This window comes from Triticum aestivum, chromosome 7A (genome assembly GCF_018294505.1).
Source record: "Triticum aestivum cultivar Chinese Spring chromosome 7A, IWGSC CS RefSeq v2.1, whole genome shotgun sequence".
In the NCBI taxonomy this organism is placed as follows: domain Eukaryota; kingdom Viridiplantae; phylum Streptophyta; class Magnoliopsida; order Poales; family Poaceae; genus Triticum; species Triticum aestivum.
The window spans coordinates 82488946-82510067 of record NC_057812.1 but is presented as its reverse complement, the minus strand read 5'-3'; positions in this window follow the sequence as shown (position 1 = coordinate 82510067).

Here is a 21122-nt window from a genome sequence, read left to right as displayed (position 1 = left end):
TTTTTCTATTTTTCTAAATATTCCAAAACAGAGAAATAGTGCCTTAAAATTGTTTTGGAGTCGGTTTACTTACCGCACCACATACCTATTCCTTTTCGGAGTCTGAAATGGTCTGGAAGGTGTCCCTTATGTATTCCTCCGGGGTTACGGTTTCAATAACATTGGTTTCAACATTTATAGGATTACCTGAGATATAGTGTTTGATTCTTTGACCGTTTACCACCTTCGGATTTGTGCCTTCGAAGTTGTTGATTTTTATGGCACCGGAATGATAGAAATCCTCGATGACGTAGGGACCTTCATTTAGAGAGAAGTTTTCTTGCAAAAAATCTTAAACGAGAGTTGTATAGCAATACATAATCACCTACATTAAACTCACGCTTTTGTATCCTTTTGTCATGCCATCTTTTAACTTTTTCTTTAAACAACTTGGCATTTTCATAAGCTTGGGTTCTCCATTCATCAAGTGAGCTAATATCAAATAACCTCTTCTCACCGGCAAGTTTGAAATCATAGTTGAGCTCTTTAATAGCCCAATATGCCTTATGTTCTAGTTCGAGAGGTAAGTGACATGCTTTTCCATAAACCATTTTATACGGAGACATACCCATAGGATTTTTATATGCAGTTCTATAGGCCCATAATGCATCATCAAGTTTCTTGGACCAATTCTTTCTAGACATATTAACAATCTTTTGCAAAATTAATTTGAGCTCTCTATTACTCAATTCTACTTGACCACTAGACTATGGGTGATAAGGAGATGCAATTCTATGATTGACGTCATATTTAGCAAGCATTTTATGGAAAGCACCATGAATAAAGTGTGAACCACCATCAGTCATTAAATATCTAGGGACTCCAAACCTCGGAAAAATAACTTCCTTAAGCATTTTAATAGAAGTGTTATGATCAACACTACTAGTTGGAATAGCTTCTACCCACTTAGTAACGTAATTAACAGCAACTAAAATATGTGTATATCCATTGGAGGCAGGAAGAGGTCCCATATAATCGAAGCCCCAAACATCAAATGGTTCAATAACAAGTGAATAATTCATAGGCATTTCTTGACGTCTAGTAATATTACCAATTCTTTGACATTCATCACAAGATAAGACAAACTTACGGGCTTCCTTGAAGAGAGTAGGCCAATAAAAACCGGATTGCAATACCTTATGTGCAGTTCTGTCTCCCGCGTGGTGTCCTCCATAGGCTTCAGAGTGACACTTGCGTAGGATCTGTTCCTGTACATGCTCAGGTACACAACGTCTAATAACACCATCTACTCCTTCTTTATAAAGATGTGGGTCATCCCAAAAGTAATGTCTCAAATCATAGAAGAACTTTTTCTTTTGTTGGTATGTGTAACTAGGTGGTATGAATTTAGCAACAATGTAATTAGCATAATCAGCATACCAAGGAGTACTACGAGAAGTACTTATAACATTTTATTGCTCATCAGGAAAGCTATCATCAATAGGTAGTGGGTCATCAAGAACATTTTCTAGCCTAGACAAGTTGTCTGCAACGGGGTTCTCAGCTCCCTTTATATCAACAATATGCAAATCAAATTCTTATAGCAAGAGAACCCATCTAATAAGTGTAGGTTTAGCATCTTTATTTTCCATAAGATATTTAATAGTAGCATGATCAGTGTGAATAGTTACTTTAGAATCAACAATATAAGGTCTGAACTTATCACAAGCAAATACAACTGCTAGAAGTTCTTTTTCAGTAGTAGCATAACTCCTTTGAGCATTTCTAGTCTTACTAGCATAATGGATAACATTTAATTTCTTATCAACTCTTTGCCCTAGAACAGCACCTACAGCATAATCAATAGCATCACACATAATTTCAAAGGGTAAATTCCAATCAGGTGGCTGAACAAGAGGTGCAGAGACTAATGCTTTCTTAAGTATTTCAAATGCTTCTACACAATCATCGTCAAAGACAAATGGTATATCTTTTTGTAATAAATTAGTCAGAGGCCGAGAAATTTTTGAGAAGTCCTTAATGAACCTCCTATAAAATCTGGCGTGACCAAGGAAACTTCTTATACCTTTGATGTCCTTGGGACATGGCATCTTTTCAATAGCATCAACCTTGGCTTTATCAACTTCAATAACTCTTTCAGAAACTTTATGCCCCAACACAATACCTTCATTAACCATAAAGTGGCACTTTTCCCAATTCAAGACAAGATTAGTTTCTTCACATCTCTGCAAAACTCGATCAAGATTGCTCAAGCAATCATCAAAAGAGGATCCATAGACGGAAAAGTCATCCATGAAAACCTCACAAATCTTTTCACAAAAGTCAGAGAATATAGATATCATGCATCTTTGGAAGGTAGTAGGTGCATTACATAAACCAAAAGGCATACGTCTATAAGCAAAAGTACCAAAAGGGCATGTAAAAGTAGTCTTTGATTGATCTTTAGCCGACACAGGTATTTGAGAGAAACTAGAATAACCATCCAGAGATTAGTAATGTGTATGTTTACATAATCTTTCTAGCATTTGATCAATAAAAGGTAAGGGGTAATGATCTTTCTTAGTAGCCTTATTTAATTTGCGAAATTCAATTACCATCCTATAACCTGTAATAATTCTTTGTGGAATCAATTCATCCTTATCATTAGGAAAAACAGTAATACCTCCCTTCTTAGGGACACAATGGACAGGACTTACCCACTGACTATCAGCAACGGGATAAATTATACCTGCCTCCAGAAGCTTGAGTATTTCTTTTCTTACCACTTCTTTCATTTTAGGATTCAGACGTCGTTGAGGAACACGAACTGGTTTGGCATCCGCTTCCAAATTTATTTTATGTTGACATAGAGTGGGACTAATGCCCTTAAGATCATCAAGAGTATATCCAATAGCAGCATGGTGCTTCTTTAGAGTTTTCAATAATCTTTCTTCTTCGTGCTCTGAAAGGTTAGCGCTAATAATAACAGGATATATCTTCTTTTCATCAAGATAGGCATATTCAAGATTATCAGGCAACGGTTTAAGCTCAAACACGGGATCACCCTTGGGTGGAGGGGGATCCCCTAGGTTTTCAACAGGAAAATTGTGTTTCAGAATAGGTTCCTAGTTAAAGAATACTTCATCTATTTCCCTTCTTTCATTCATGAACATATCATTTTCATGGTCTAGCAAATAATGTACTAAAGGATCACTAGGAGGTACGGCAATAGAAGCAAGACCAATAATTTCATCCTTACTAGGCAATTCTTCTTCACGATGTTGTTTACTAAATTTAGAGAAATTAAACTCATGAATCATATCATCCAAGCCAATAGTAACAACATTCTTTTCGCAGTCTATCCTAGCATTAACAGTGTTCAAGAAGGGTCTACCAAATATAATGGGACAAAAGTTATCTTGTGGGGAACCAAGAACAAGAAAATCAGAAGGATATCTAGTTTTCCCACACAAGACTTCAACATCTCTAACGATTCCAATTGGTGAAACAGTATCTCTATTGGCAAGCTTAATCGTTACATCAATTTCTTCTAACTCAATAGGTGCAATATCATGCATAATTTCTTTGTATAAATCAATGGGTATTGCACTAGCACTAGCACCCATATCACATAAGCCATGATAACAATGATCTCCTATTTTAACAGAAATAACAGGCACAGCTACCACAGGTCTATGTTTATCTTTAGCACAAGGTTTAGCAATTCTAGCAGTTTCACCGCAGAACTGAATAACATGCCCATCAATATTATCAGACAAGAGATCTTTAACAATAGCAATATTAGGTTCTACTTTAACTTGATCAGGAGGTGTATAAGTTCTAATATTGCTTTTACGAACAACAGTTAAAGCTTTAGCATGATCCTTTATTCTAACAAGGAAATGTGGTCTCTCAACATAAGAAGTAGGAACAATAGGATCATTATAAGTGATAGCCTTTTCTTCAACTTTAATAGGTGCTGCTACTTTTACTTCTATGGGAGGATGATATTTAAACCACTTCTCCTTAGGGAGATCAACATAAGTAGCAAAAGATTCACAGAAAGAAGCTACTATCTCAGAGTCAAGTCCATATTTAGTGCTAAACTTACGGAAAATATCGGTATCCATAAAAGATTTAACACAATCACACTTAGGTGTCATACCTGACTCCTTACCTCCGTCGAGGTCCCAATCTTCAGAGTTGCGTTTAATTCTATCAAATAAATCCCATTTAAATTCAATAGTCTTCATCATAAAAGAGATAGCACAAGAAGTATCAAGCATGGTGCGATTGTTTTCAGAAAGCCGAGCATAAAGATTTTGAATAATTGTTTCTCTTGGGAGCTCATGATTGGGGCATGAATATAACATTTATTTAAGCCTCCCCCAAGCTTGAGCGATGCTTTCTCCTTCGCGGGGCCAAAAATTATATATATAATTGCGATCACGATGAACAAGATGCATATGATAATACTTTTGATGAAATTCCAATTTCAATCTTCTATAGTTCCATGATCTCGTATCATCACATAGCCTATACCATGTCAATGCATCTCCCTTCAAAGATAAAGGGAAGACCTTCCTCTTAGCAACATCATCGGGTATACCTGCAAGCTTAAATAATCCACAAACTTCATCCACATATATTAAGTGCTCATCAGGATGCTATGTTCCATCTCCTGTAAAAGGATTAGCTAGCAGTTTTTCTATCATACCCGAAGGAAATTCAAAAGGAGTTCCATTTTCAATAGGTTCAGTAGGTTGAGGAGCAACTCCATGCTCTACTAGACGGGGTGAAGATACCCCGAACAAGCCCCTCAGAGGATTACTTTCCATAATAACAAGTGACAGTAAATTTCAGCACAGTACATAAATTTTTCCTTACCAAAGGCGCTTCACTCCCCGGCAATGGCGCCAGAAAAGAGTCTTGATGACCCACAAGTATATAGGGGATCTATCGTAGTCCTTTCAATAAGTAAGAGTGTCAAACCCAACGAGGAGCAGAAGGAAATGACAAGCGATTTTCACCAAAGTATTCCCTGCAATTACTGAAATAAGTGGTAATAGATAGTTTTGTGATAAGATAAATTGTAACGAGCGACAAGTGACAAAAGTAAATAAAGTGCAGCAAGGTGGCCCAATCCTTTTTGTAGCAAAGGACAAGCCTGGACAAACTCTTATATAAGGAAAAGCGCTCCCGAGGACACATGGGAATATCGTCAAGCTAGTTTTCATCACGTTCATATGATTCGCGTTCTTTACTTTGATAATTTGATATGTGGATGGACCGGTGCTTGGGTGATGTTCTTACTTGAACAAGCATCCCACTTATGATTAACCTCTATTGCAAGCATCCGCAACTACAACAAAAGTATTAAGGTAAACCTAACCATAGCATGAAACATATGGATCCAAATCAGCCCCTTACGAAGCAACGCATAAACTAGGGTTTAAGCTTCTGTCACTCTAGCAACTCATCATCTACTTATTACTTCCCAATGCCTTCCTCTAGGCCGAAATAATGGTGAAGTGTTATGTAGTCAACATTCACATAACACCACTAGAGGCTAGACAACATACATCTCATCAAAATATCGAACGAATACCAAATTCACATGACTACTAATAGCAAGACTTCTCCCATGTCCTCAGGAACAAACATAACTACTCACAAAGCATATTCGTGTTCATAATCAGAGGAGTAATAATATGCATAAAGGATCTGAACATATGATCTTCCACCAAGTAAACCAACTAGCATCAACTACAAGGAGTAATCAACACTACTAGCACCCTACTAGCACCAATCCCGGACTTGAAGACAAGAATTATTGGATATAAGAGATGAACTAGGATTTTGAGATGAGATGGTGCTGGTGAAGATGTTGATGGAGATTGCCCTCTCCCGATGAGAGGAGCGTTGGTGATGACAATGGCGATGATTTCCCCCTCCCGGAGGGAAGTGTCCCCGGCAGAACAGCTGTGTCGGAGCCCTAGATTGGTTTCGCCAAGGTTCCGCCTCGTGGCGGCGGAGTCTCATCCCGAAAGGTTGCTTCTTCTTTTTTTCTCGACGAAAGACTTCATATAGCAGAAGATGGTCATCGGAGAGCCACCAGGGGGCCCACAAGTTAGGGGGGCATGCCCTAGGGGGGGCGTGCCCCCCACCCTCGTGGACAGGGTGTGGGCCCCCTGGCCTTCATCTTTGGCAAGGATTTTTCATTATTTATTATAACATATTCCGTGGAGTTTCAGGACTTTTGGAGTTGTGCAGAATAGGTCTCTAATATTTGCTCCTTTTCCAGCCCAGAATTCCAGCTGCTGGCATTCTCCCTCCTTATGTAAACCTTGTAAAATAAGAGAGAATAGCCACAAGTATTGTGACATAATGTGAAGTAACAGCCCATAATGCAATAAATATCAATGTAAAAGCATGATGCAAAATGGATGTATCAAGCCTCGGTATTCACAGCTCTCAAACATGAAGAACTGAGAAGAAGGAGAGAGAAAAACAATGGAGAGATAAAATGTTGATGAAAAAGTAGTATATTTATTTGTTCGAGTTTGTGTTGTTCAATCAGACGTCACCTCCAACATATATAAGAGGCAGCTGGACTTCCCGTGCAAGCAAAGGTTTCATCTAGGCTCTAGAGTCCTAGAGTCCTAGTTCTAGTCCAACTCGGATTCAGTTTGAATCTAGCCCAAACGTCTATCTTGCTCCTTGCATGGGCTGTGGAATTTTCATATGACCTCCGATTGAAATGGTCCAAACAATCAATTTTGTGCACCTCGATGAGGCCAACAATCCATATGTTTATCACTTTTACAAACAAGGCCATCTTGAATACTCTACGAGGTCATCTTTACCTTCAAGTCAGACTCGGTCTTGCGGCTGACTGGACTGTCTGAGCCTTGTATTGACTTTGCAGGTTGTATACTATCTTAGATTATGATGCCTCCAAAAGAAAAGTTGATCGCTTCAACGTTATGAACAATTTCCGTGTTGAACACTTTTTCATCCAAGGCAATCTAGAGATAACCTTTCGCGCACATCATCAGCTTCTGGTCGGAGCACTCAGATTTGAATTTCTCCGTTCGGATATTAGGGCCCTTCACTCAAATTGCCTTACTAAATTTCTTCATTCGGACAGAAACTTTTCACTTGGACAGCAATCTTTCAATCAAATGATCTTATTTTCACTCGGACGACAATCTCTCACTCGGATTTCCCGACTGAAAATTCAGCTTGGTCTTGTTTTGCTTCCCCGGATAGCATACGACCTCGGATTGGAACAACTTATATATTAAAATTGATCTGCTCGAAGAGACGGAAAACTTACATGTTGAACATATTTCGATTTGAGGCCATCTTGAAGGGCTAATTGCTCACGCATTGCATCAAACACCCATCAACATGTGTCTGGTGTCCAGCATAATATTTGATCTCTAACTGGGCCGCATTGTGTTGACTGTAAATTTTGCATACAAACTCGGAATTAGAAGATTTATATATCAAAATCAATCAATTTGATGATACGGAGACAATCCATTTAGAGTATTACTTCATCTGAGGTCATCTTGGAGGCACAATCAGCCGAACAGCACTCGGAGCACAAAATATTGATACTTCTAACATCGTTTCGACCCTTAAGATGAGGTCGGATGGTGATAACCTAAACATCAAATTTGTTCCACTCAGCGACGCGAAACTTCTTCATGTTTAAAACCGTTTTACTTGATGCCATCTTATTTGATTATTATGTCGTGCCAATGTCAACACATGCCCCCTTGTTTTCCGCCAAAGCTTGGATGCCGAAAAATAATATGTACGATGTTTGTTCTAAGATGATGTCCACACTCCATCATCCATTTATAATTCTTAGGGCGATAATTATGTATCGTCCATGTTTGTGCTAAGGGCGATAATCGTATATCGGCCATTGCCTACTTAGGCTTCTTGCCACACACACACTTGGGTGACACTTCTTAAAATACTTGCCATTAAGAGCTCGAGGTAACAATGTCCCTTGTACGTATTCCACCAAATATGAGTTTCCGGGAACTGATCTTATAATCCTAAAAGGACCTTCCCAACTTGGTGACCACTTCCCAAATTTTCTATCTCTTGAACCAATCGGCAGGATCACTTTCCACACGAGATCGCCAACTTGAAAATTCTTCAACTTGACTTTCTTATTGTAAGCTTTTGCCACCCTTAATTGGTCCCTCTCTATGAACTTCAAAGCAGCCAAACTTTTATCGGCAACCTCATCAATATTGTCCATCATCAAATTATAAAATTTTACTTCCGATAAGTCATTTTTTGGCTATTCTCAAATCACTCAAATTCACCTCCACTTGTAAAACAGCCTCTTGACGATATACTAGCTCATATGGAGTTACCTTTTTGTAGCACCATGCCTTAAGATTCTATGTGCCCATAAAGCTTCAGAAAACAACTCATGCAATCTCCTTGGATTACCCTCAATCTTTTTCTTGATGAGCTTGATTAAAATTTTATTGCTAGACTTAGATTGTCCATTAGCTTGGGCATAATATGGGGAGGAATTGAGGAACTTGATGTTATAAAATTTGACAAATTCTATAACTTGGTGTAACATGAAAGATGAACCTTGATCTGTAGTTAATGTTTGAGGAATGCTGAATCTATGAATAATGTGCTCGGTTACTAATTGAATTACCTCTATATGTGTCATCTTCTTGAGAGGTACTGCTTAAACCATATAGTGAAATAATCGGATGCCACCAATACGAACTGATGCCCCTTTGAGGAAGACGGGTGAATTTCTCCAATGAAGTCTAAACCCCAACCTCTGAAAGGCCAAGGCTTGATAATAGGATGTAACATAGTAGCATGAGCCAATTGAATATCACCAAACTTTTGACATGCTTCACACCCTTTATAATACTTGAAGCAATCATTAATCATAGTCGACCAATAAAATCCAGCATGTTGCAATAGCCACTTCATTTGGGAGCCGACTGATGAGTACCACAAATGCCTTCTACGTGTCCCATCATAACTCTTGCTTGGTCCTTATCCAAGCACTTTAAAAGAACATTATCAACTGTTCGGCGATAGAGGTCATCATCTCATCGTATATTTGAAAGCCATACGCCGAATAGCCTTGTCCACCCTTTCACTCGGATCGTGCAAGTAATCAACAATGGGATTCCTCCAGTCTAGATTATCACATGCACTAGATTTTTTGTTAATGGCTGAAGCAGTGGGTTCTGATTTAGCCTCTACATTGGCAATGGTAGACATCCGCCTTTGAGAAATATGAAACATGCCATGACGAACATGAAAGTCGGACGCTTGTTGTGCCAACTCATTTGCTCTCTAGTTTTCATGTCTAGATATATGAGTAATGTTAAAACAATCCAAAGTAAAAATTATATCTATACATTTATCAAGATAAACATTACGTGATTCGTCCAAACACGGAAAAACTTTGGATATTTGTTGTGCTATTAATAATGAATCACCAAAAGCCTCAATATGTGTAGCACCTATGGCAAGCAACATCTCTAAGCCAAATAACAATGCTTCATATTCAGCCTGATTATTTGTGCAAAAATATTCTAAGCGACACGAGGCTTCAAAACCAGCACCATGAGGAGATATATAAACAATACCAACACCCTGGCCATTGCTACAAACTGAACCATCAAAATATAATCTCCATGGTACTAACGAGACAAGGTTTATGTTAGCATCATGCTTGTCATTAATCCAAAATTACAATGGTTTCATTAGTCTGCACTCCAAATTCAGTTTAGTTGGTTCAGTTTGGTAGTTTAATTGATCACATTTGCTACATGCACTGTATTACAATGATTTACAATTCACCAATATGCTCACAAATGGACAACATCAATGATGTGCTCTCAAACTTTGATATGCTCTCAAATTTTGTTTTCCATGTTTTCCAAAATATTGATAGCAGCACAACTCTTTGTGTTAGTAGAAAAGAGGGAGTTTAAATACAAGTTCAGTACAGGGGCCGACCGTCGCCGCTAGGCTTCCCCGCGTTCCCTCCTTTCCTCGTCGCTGCTAGAGGCTGGCATCGGGAAGGCCTTGGACGCAGCCAAGGAAGGTGGTGGCGGGGAGCTTCTCGCGCTCGGGCAGGCGCCTGGATCGGATCCGCCTGAACCGTCCGGACGTTTGGAGGAGCTTGCCTCTGCATGGTCAGCCGGTGCGGCGATCCGGGCTAAGCCCATGGATCAGATCTGGCTGTTCCGTCTGATCCTTCTGGCCGTCCGGGACACCGGCAGTTGGGCTCGCCCGAAGATGCCTAATCTGGATCAGGACGCCTTGTAGCCTTCATCCCCTGCTAGGTGTGCTTCTCCGTACGAATCTGGGTGGCAAGACTTGCCGATCCTCGATGCGGACGGAGCTGGAGGTCAGGATTTAGATTGGGAGAAATGCCTAGTCGACCTTTCGGCCGCGGCCGCGGCGACGCCCGAGGGCGCCGCTTTCTTCTCCATGGAGACGCTCGTCAGATCTGCTTCCACTTCCATTGCGTCATTTGTCTCCCGGGTGAAAGCCCTAACTGCGGTGGGTGGTGACAGCGCCTTCTGTGTTGTTCCCTTCTTGAAGGCGCCGCCTTGGGAGCTGTGTGATTATGGACACTGTTGGGTGGACATTGGCGGCGATCTGGATTAGGAGGTGGAGCAATGTTTCATCATACGCATCGACGCCAACGGATCTCTGCAGCGTGGCGCGGTGGAGTCCTGGCGTCTGATGCGGGTTGGCGGACTCACGCAGGAGGACGACGTTGTCTGGCGTCGTGGTGGTGTCAATGGTAGAGAGGCCTGACAAGGTCGGTGCATCAGTTCTGCTCTAAGGATGGATAGATGGAAGATGGAGGTGACGGCCCTTGCAGCGTGCGGTGCTGACTGGGAGTGTGCTGAACCAGTGTGTGACCCAGTCTAGGTAGTGGCTTGGATGGGGCATCCGGCTTTAGATGTTAGGTTTTGGTGCGATGTCTGTTTGGTATTAAGCCCGGACATTCGGCACACCTTCATCGAGGGGGTAGGAGTAGCAACAGGCGTTGCCAAGATGGTGGCTTCAGGCTTATTGATGTATCACATTGTATGGTCTTGGTGAATAATTAATAAAATGGCTACATGCATCGTCCAAATGCAGAGGCCGGGGGTACATCCTCCTTTTCAAAAAAAGGGGGGCCAACCCTCGCACGTTGGTTTTTTTTGTAATGAAAGGGGTTGCCCCCGCTGCCCCAATTTTATAGATTGAAGCAGAAACAACAGTCACAACCAGTTCCACACACGCCTGAGCAGAGAATAAAGGAACACTCTAGGAGACTACGCTACCTAGAGCTCGAGAGCAAAAGTTCTCTCCAACATAGCAGGAAACAAAATCTAGGTACTTATTATTACATATCCAAATCAGAAGGAAAGGGAACAATCAGATTTCTTCCACCGAATCACGCTTCTTCTTGCTCCCCTCCCACACCTCACTTCCAGGCTATCCGCATTAGTTCTCCATGTCGCTTGTCCAACAGAAGGATGCACCTTTGCAGCAGGGTTGCTTGAGCATCGTTGCAGAGAACCTTCCACTGGTGCAAATAACAGCTTAGTTTTGCAAGAATGCAGTTCACGTTTCTCCATTTCTGCCCCTAAAGACAGAATTTGTTTCTTAGTCTCCACAGGCTCCACAAGGAAGCAGCAATAACCATGTTAAGCACAGGATTTTTTTATGTACTCGCCAGAAAGCAAAAATATCATCAAAGCTAGAAATTCTATCAATCTCAAAGAAGTCGGATACAAATCCCCACACATGTTGTGCCACCACACAGTCAGACATCAAATGTTGCACAGATTCGAGCTCCGCACAAAAAAGACAGGAAGAGTCCTCCACCTCCCTCCTTTTAGAAAGATTATCCCTAGTCAGGATTTTGTTATGAGCACACAACCACAAGAATACATGTATCTTCTAAGGACACATAATTTTCCAAAGGTCGTCTTTGATAGCAGAAGCTATCCCCCCAAAGTTGATGCTTTTATAGAAGGATTTCACAGAGTATAAACCATTAGGTTCCAAGGACCAAATCGGCATATCAGGTTCATCCGATAAGGTACACTGTTGAACAGCCCTCAACAATAAATCCCATCTATCAAGCCCACTTTGGTCTACGCATCTCCTAAAAGTTAACTTAAGTTCACGCTCGTCCCACACCTGGGCCACAGTACACTCCGTTTGGTTACAAATACAGTATAAATCCCAGAATTGTACCTTCAGGGAACATTCCCCCACCCAGGTATCATGCCAGAAGCTAATTAACTCACCATTGCCCAATCTCCATCTGTAGAATTTTTTAGCAGCTACAAATGCCCAGGTGATGCTCTTCCAGAAGGTAGAACTCCCATCTCCTTTTGCCCAAAGTAAGTTAGGAGCATTCACTCTATATTTATAGCGGATGATTTTTTTCCAGTCTGCATCAGATTCATCAAAGAACCTTTTGCCCCAGGAAGCTAGTAAGGCCATATTAAATTCTTTGATGTTAGGAATCCCCAACCCTCCATACTCTTTCCTCCTAGTAACAAAACCCGAATTAGCTAGGTGGTATTTGTGTTGGTCCCCCATTTCCCCCCAAAAGAAGTGTGCCATTTGGGAATTAATGGCATTAATAGCCCACTTGGGAAACTTAATGACAGACATGAGATAAGAAGGTATGCTGATCAAGCATGCATAAAGCAAAATAATCTTGCCTCTATATGTGAGATATCTTCCAAGCCATCCAGAGATGCCCTTAATAATTCTATCAATAATGGGCTAAAGATCCACCCTCTTCAACTTATCATAATGCAAAGGCACGCCTAAATTTTTAATAGGAAAGCAACCTCTTTTGCAACAAAAAATCTGGGCAAAGTCATTAGCCACTTCCTCATCAATATTGATGGTCATTAGGTCACTTTTATGAAAATTAATTTTCATCCCCGAAAGGGATTCGAAATATGATAAAAACCATTTAAAGTTTCTGGCTTTATGAGCCGAATTCTCCAAAAAAAGGATAGTGTCGTCTGCGTATTGTAAACTCACCACACCCCCTGGAATTATATTGGGCAGAAGCCCAGAAATTAGGTCTTGGGAGGCAGCTTTTTTTAGCATTTTTGTAAACACATCAGCTACTAAGTTAAATAACAAGGGGGAGTGTGGATCTCCTTGTTTAAGCCCTTTCCCTCCAACAAAATAGTTCCCATTAGTATCATTAATTCTCACAGCAAATGTACTGTTAATTAATGTACTTTTGATCCAAGCAATCCACTTGGGGCAAAAACCCCTAGATTGTAACATTTCAAACAAGAAATCCCAGTTCACCCGGTCATAGGCTTTTTCATAATCTAACTTAAGCACTAAGCCTTGAGAGCCAGATTTCTTGACCTCATGAATCACTTCATGAGCCATGACAACACTCTCTAATATATATCTCCCTTTAATAAATGTCATTTGGTCTGAAGAGATTAATCTACGACCAACAGGAGAAACCCTATTGGTCATGTCTTTAGAGAAGATTTTAATACCACAGTTGCTCAAACTAATTGGCCTAAATTTCTTCAAATCCTTGGCGTCAGGCTCTTTAGGAATAAGGACTATCAAAGCAAAATTCATCCTCTGCATATCTAGCTTGCCTTCTTCAAAGTCTCTCACTAACGCCATAAAATCAGTTTTGATAACATCCCAAAACGTTTGATAGAAAAGAAATGACAATCCATCTGGTCCAGGTGCACCATGTGCATATGACCCAAAGGTCGCCTCCTTGATCTCCTCCTCAGAGAAGTTACTTTGGAGACGTTCATTCTCTTCTTTTTCGGTAACCAGGTCACCATCCTCCCAAAAGGAAGGCCCAAGATGTACATGAGGTTTTTTTTCAGCTCCAAATAGATTTTTATAAAAGGTAGTAGCTACTTCCAGCATCTCCTTGGTACTATAGACAGGGCCATTATCCCCATTAAGTTCAGAGAGGTGATTCTTTCTATGCCTATAATTAGCTATAGCTTGAAAGTAAGCATTGTTCTTGTCACCATCAACAATCTTACGATCTCTGGAGCGCTGCCAGAAAGCAGTTTCTTCTTTACTCCAAATACCATTTAGTTCATTTTTAATCTCCTCCATCATGTGCCTGTCTACGTCATTAATTTGATTCCTTCCCGAAAAAACATCAAGGATATCAAATTCGAGCAGAAGCTCTCTCTTCCTCCTCTTAATACCTGCGTCAATATTAATGCTCCAGCCTTTGACTTTCTTCCTAAATAATCTACTTTTATTCATCCAAATATCCATGGCCGTCTTGCCAGGGACTGGGGTGTTCCAGATTTTGCACACTAAATCTTTGAAATCAGGTTGGTCAAGCCACCACTTTTCAAACCGGAATATCTTGGGGGAGGTAACCCTCCGAGCACCAGTGTCAATAAGTAGAGGGGTATGATCGCTCCCAACATGTGGAAGAGCTGTCACTACAGACAGAGGGAATTTGATATCCCAAGAACCCGAAAAAAACCCTATCTATAGTGGAAAAGATAGGATTATTTTGGTTGTTACTCCAAGTAAATTTCCTATTAGCACTCTTGATCTCCATAAGAGACCATTTATTGATCCAATCATTAAACAGATAGGAAAACTGGTTATTAATAATCCCATTATTCTTATCCTCAACCGATCTAACCAAGTTGAAATCCCCTCCCAGCAAAATTGGGTAAGTAAGGTTATCCATAGTGTTATGTAGCTCAGCAATAAACTCTAACTTTCTATCATTGTAAGAAGTGCCATAAACAGCCACTAAATGCCAAATAAAACTATCACATTTATTTTTAATAGTAGCCACAATATAAAACTCTTTATTAATAAAGCCTATCACCTCAAATAGTTCACTCTTAAGACCCACAAGGATCCCCCCAGCAGTGTTCACAGCTGGTAAAAAATGCCATAGAAATTCCTCCTTACCAGATATATATTTGAGAACACAATTATCAATATTTTCTTTCTTGGTTTCAAAGAAACACACAAAATCCAGATGATTATTATTAACAAAGTCACCTAGGCACTGATTTTTCCCAGTCTGGCCCATCCCCCGAATATTCCAAAAGGCCCCTATCATTTAATCTTAAATGGGTGCGACAAGCCATAAGGCTTTTTTTTGTGTTCAAGACAGGGCTTTCCATTAACGGTCCAGCAGTGCCATCTGAACCATTAATGTGAAATTCATTGTTAGTAGCTTTGGTCTCATCGACCCCTATTTCAAAATCAAGATTCTCAGGGAGAACAATCTCCGGATTATCATCAGCAAATTTAAGGCAACAATTTTTCTCCTCATCTATCATATCCATGACAATAGCTACTTGTTCTTCAATGTTACTACCAATGCATAAATCAACCTTACTAGTGTTTGAAACAAGAACATCAGGGTCAAGGACAGCAAATAATTTACCTTTGAAAGTAGTGGGAATTTCCAAGTTCTTCCTCCTCGTGTATGCAGTTGCTTTGTCCATGATCTTAATGTCTCCATGATTCCTAGTATTTGGTTTGCTTGCGAGCACTGGTCCCCAGACAGGAGAATTTTTGACGCTTGGTTTTTTCTTCTGCACCGATTCCACACTCTCCCGAGTTTCCAGCAGAAATCTTTTGACAGATCCCATTGCCAGAGCCAAATCCTCAGGTAAACATTGCATTTCATCCACCAACTCTTCCTCCTCTTCATCAGTCTCAGCCATTTCAAACTTGCTTAGTTGTGCAGAGCAATATTCCAGATGTGCTGACATGGGATCAGATCTTCCAGAAGGAAAGGTTTTTGCAGGAGTGGTTTTTTCATTATCTGCCTCCTTATTCTTCTCAGGGGTTTTGCTCCTAATTTCTTCCACAAAGTCCTCATGAATTGTGTTCAGCATGTTGGGAGGGTGAAATTCCACTGCATAAGCAGTTCTCTGTGAGTTGGATTGACTAGAGCTTGCAGCCAGAGTATTTTTGGAAGGGAAATTAGCCTTGTCCAGCTCATCAATAGGTTCCCCCATGTCTTCTTCTTGCGTTTTATCCTTGTTAGACATGTCTTCATTGTTATCTTCATCCTCTTTCTCCATATTGTCCACATCTAGGTCTAGATCATCTCCATCAGAGTCCTCCCCCAGTTGTTCAAACCCTTCAATAGTGAAGAACAGAATGTATAACTTCCTTTTCATTTCCACTAATCTCTCAAAAGGAATTTTCCTGGGGTCTCTACAAGCCACTTTCACTCTGATATTCTCATAGAAACTCTTAAATATACCATTCCAGTCCACATCTACCAGGATCCCAAAGCAAGCTGTAATCTGGGCAAACACCTTCCAAGCACATCACTTGGGAGGAATCCCCTCAATTTGAACCCAGGCCTCAGTAAGTCCTCCAAATTCATCTAACATTCCCACCCATTCACAGATCTTGACAGAAACACCATCAATTGGGAGCTCAAATGCAGGAAACTCAATCAGGTCTTCAACATTCTTCCAAGGTGGAAATCTCGGCAAGAATTTCTTCTCTCCCAAGTCCCTAATCTGCCAAGGACACTCTTTATTCTTGCAAAAAATCCCATTGAGCTGAATCAGCAACTCCGAGGCAGAAACCTCACCCTTAACCACTTTGAGAACTGCACAATTCTTGTAGTTAAGCCAACTTAGCTCTGACGTAGTAGGAACATCAATATGGTAAAAACCCAGGCCAGCCGCTGCGCTACCAAAGTATGTCGCTGTAGGGTGTGGCTTTGCCCAGGCAGCGCAGTTGTTGACATTATGACCTCCCGCGCAGATAAAACATTTCTTCGGCTCAATGCAGTTCCCCACATAGTGCCCTGGCCAACTATAGTTAAAGCAGGTAATGTCCTTGTACCTTGGATCCAGTGCTTGGACTGTAGCAGCAGGAGGAGGAGGTGGAGCTGGGACTGTTGCATCGGCTACTTGCTGCTGCTGGATCCCACGCGTCGCCTGCTTGGGAGGTTGCTGCCCTGGCTTGGCAGCACCTGCCATCGCACCTCCGGCCGGTGGGGCCGCAGTTTTCCCATCTTGAGGAGCAGGCTTCTTCTCGGGTGGTGGACGGCGTTGCCGCTGCCCTCCCTGCCCCCGCTCCATCCCTCCCTTAACCACTTCAACAAACGATCTAGGAAAACCTAGTTTCTCGGTGGAAATTTTAAAGATAGTAGGACCTCGCACCTTGGTACACAACCCAGATCATCAATGAGTATTGTGCTCACATTTTGACAAGCATAAATGACCTGCTCTTAAATTGGTAACATAAATTTACAATCTCAGATAAATCTGAGTTCTATATTCCTCACAAATACAAATTCAGTTTCTAAAACTGAAACTCCACTTCAGGCTCTTGCTGCTCAGCTACTGCCTGCCTCCTTCAGCGGTTTACAGATTCAGTTTCTAAAACTGAAACTTCACTTCAGGCTCTGGCTGGCTCCTGCTGCAGCTACTGCATTCCTCCTCCAGCGTTGCACTGTGGGCCGGGCTATGTTGATTGCCCTTCATCTGCGGCTACTTGCGCTCTCCAACGGGAAGGACGTCAATCGGCAGTAGATTGATGTACGTCAGAGGATCTCCGCCGGTAGCCGTACCAACTCCGAGCAGATCTCGCCTCTTCCTTGAATTCGTGTCTGTGTCGAACTCGGAGACGGATCTCACCCGCCCGCCTATATATATCCCCGCGCGTTCCCTCTACCCTCATCAATCCCCAGTCGACTTGTCTGATCTACAAATCGCCGCAATCTCTGTTCGTCCCCACCTCCACTCCACCCCAGCAAATGGAGCCACCAAGCGGCGGCGTCCATCGTGATCATCATCTACGAGAAAAAAAGCGGGCAAGCCTCAGCCCCAGACCTCGTGCCGATCAGGAAAACGCTCGCAGGATAATGATGGAGGAGTACGAGGCCGGGCTCGCCGGGCTTCTGGACCTCCAGGCGCGCGAGCTCGTCCCCGCGGCCAGTAGCGCGATCTCGCTCCTGGCCACCCCGGGCGGGCGACACGAGGGAGGGGTACTGCCATGTCTGCCACGATGACTTCGAGGAGGAGGACAGGCTGAGGGCGCTGCCATGCGCCCACGCCTTCCATCAGCGGTGCATCTTCAGGGTGCTCAGCGACTCAGCGTTAACCGTCTGTGCCCGGTCTGCGGCTACGAGCTTCCCGGGGACTACAAGGAAATGCCTTGAAGCCGGCCATGAGAGATTGTCTCGTGCCATCGATCCTTTGTTATGCGTCGTTAATTATATGCTGCTTTATCTGTCAGTAGTGCACATCAGCGACTTTTGTGATCTCGTTGGAGAATATTGCTCCTACAATATTATATGGTTCTCAGAACTCTGCTGTTATGCTAAGCCTCATCAGGAGGCGTATTTTGTCCCGCCGATGTTCCCAGATTTATGTTGCTCACCTCGCTGTGATTGTCATCAGCAACTGCACTTTAATAAACCGTTGTGCTGCTTTGTCTTGTGATCGTTGCACGCATAAACTGGTTTTGCAGCCTATGTAATGTTATACTCCCTCCGTCCCATAATATAAGAGCGTTTTTGACACCACACTTTTAGGAAGTTCCTTTCTGCATAGACATTGTACTACCAGAAGTTAGTGGTCGGAGGCCGAGCGCTTGCGCGAGGAGGACCGCGCGAGCGCAACAGCCGAGGGCGGCGAGCTCGGCGTCGCCATGGGGTCGCGTGCGGCTGGCTAGGGTTCCGAGGGAGTGTCCGGATCTGGGAGGGGAGGGGAGGGGCTCAGGCGGCTGGGGGTTTGGCGGTTGGGACGTCTGGAAAGCTTGGGTGCCTGAAAAGATCAAGATCTTTGCCTGGTTGCTGCTCCAAGATCGGCTATGGTGCAACGACAGACTACAGCTACGCGGATGGTCAAACGCCTATTTCTGTCAGCTTTGCGTCAAGAGCTTGGAACCCTTGCGCCACCTGTCCCGAAGTCCAGGAGGGTTTCGGCCGAGCTCGGGCAATGGCGCGGCTGCTCCGCGCTCTCCCCAAAGGAGGAACACCACCACGATCATCCAGAGCACCCTGGAGGAACCGGCCCCCCATTGGCGAAAGGGGGCACGAACAATCCTCCTGTTGGCATGCTGGGAAATCTGGCAAGAGCGGAACCACTGCACCTTCCGACAGCACCTGCCGTGCGTGAGAAGCATCGTCAAGCAAAACAGGACAACATCGAGCTATGGAGGATAACAGGAGCAACTTGCATCGAGAGCCCCTTCGGGGAACCACCATGAAACATACACCTTTTTGATCTAGGGTTTGTCGTGTGTGGCAAACCCACCATTTTGATCTTAGGATCTACACCACCATTGTTGTTTTCCCACTGCTTTCTGCTATGATCAATTAAAATGCCAGCAATTGCTGGACCTTTAAAAAAAAGTTAGTGGTCTTTGTTTGAATTGGATCAATCAATTTATCGCAAGTATTGCTTGCAATGAAAAGTAGAAGTTCGGCAGGTCCAACAGGCGCCCAAGGCCCAACGGACTGATGTCGTCCCCTAGTTGGGCCAAAGGCCTAAGTTTTTCTTTTCTATTTTTGCATTTATTTTCTTTTTTGTGTTAGTTCAGTTTTCTCCTTTTTGAAATTTGTTGTTCTTTTTGAAACATGTTCACAAATTTAAAATATTGTTTGAAATACCAAAATAACATCATATTAACTATTTTAAATTGTCTTTTCCTTCAAATGTTTATTAAATGCTTTTATAAAACATTTAATGTTTTCAAATTTATAGCTTTGTATTTATTAGTTATGTTAAATACTTAAAAATTAGTTTTAAGTACTTATTTAAATTGTAATTTTAAATATTTTTTCTTCAAATCCGGCATGTATGCCTACCAAGTTAGGGTCATTTCAAGAATTCCTAAAAAATACCATGTTCAACGTAGAGTGTACGAGAAGGCTAGAAAACTCCGTTCGAGAGCATGTTGTCTCCCGACATCCGTCAAATGACCTCATTGTTATTCATTGGCTTGTACGACCAATTCAAGGAGTAGTGCATATCTTTACTACTCCCTCCATTTTTATATACAAGGCCACTATTAAAATTACAATTTGCAGAATACAAGGCCACTAACAGTAATCGATGCAATATTAATGGTGTTTGACTCGTAGTACCAGCAAAGGAGGAAATTAATTATCCCTTACATACATGCGGGAGTGGGAGCATTGGCTTGGTGTGCATGAAAGAGAAGAATACATATTAATTTACACGGCAAACAAGGAGACAAGCTGACTTGCAACATTTGATTTAGAAGACATTAACTTTTGCATTGGTACCTGTAATATGGGTTTGTGGCCTTATATACAAAAATGGAGGAAGTATTGTAGATGTTCATGTTTTTTTAATAGTGTATAAGTTTGGTTAAACTATACGAAGGTTGGTTAAACAATTGTTGGCAATTTGTTGCGAGGTGGAGTATGAGAATTGGTTTCATGATGCATCTACAAATCCTATATGGTGGATGGATAAGCACACACGTGCATGCATACATACATGGGATGCGTGTAATCAAGGATGGGGCGCGACAAGAGGAAAAAAATCACGCAGCTACGTGATTTGAGAAAATCCTGCGTAAAGGTGACACACGCGAGGTACGTATCATGTCGATGCAAAAAAAAAATGGTGTGGGGCTCTGTCCACCGTGCGCACGCGCCAGCGCCTCGCCGGAGCAGGGTCGATTTGAGGTGGAGGTAGAGCGAATAGGAACCGGGAGGTGCATCAAGCCAAATTAAATGTGCTGGGTAGCTAGCGGATGGCAGTTGGCGAGCCAAATTTAAATTTACCGCTAGCGCTGCCGCTGCTGCTCTTCCCAGTTAGCTGGTGACTCCACTCTCCATCAGGCTGGTCATAGTGGGGAGTAACTTAGACTAGTAACATACATATGTTACTAGTCTATGTTACTATCTTCATAGTGGGTAGTGTCATAGGTGTGGTAACATAGTTGCCTTCATTTATTACTTTGTAGACTCATTATGCATTGGAAACCGCTATGTGATGGTAACATATTATGTTACTCTATTTGCCTCTCTCCTCATTAACTACTTGCCACATCATCATTTTTGCTTATGTGGTATCTATGTTACTACCTATGTTACTCCCACTATG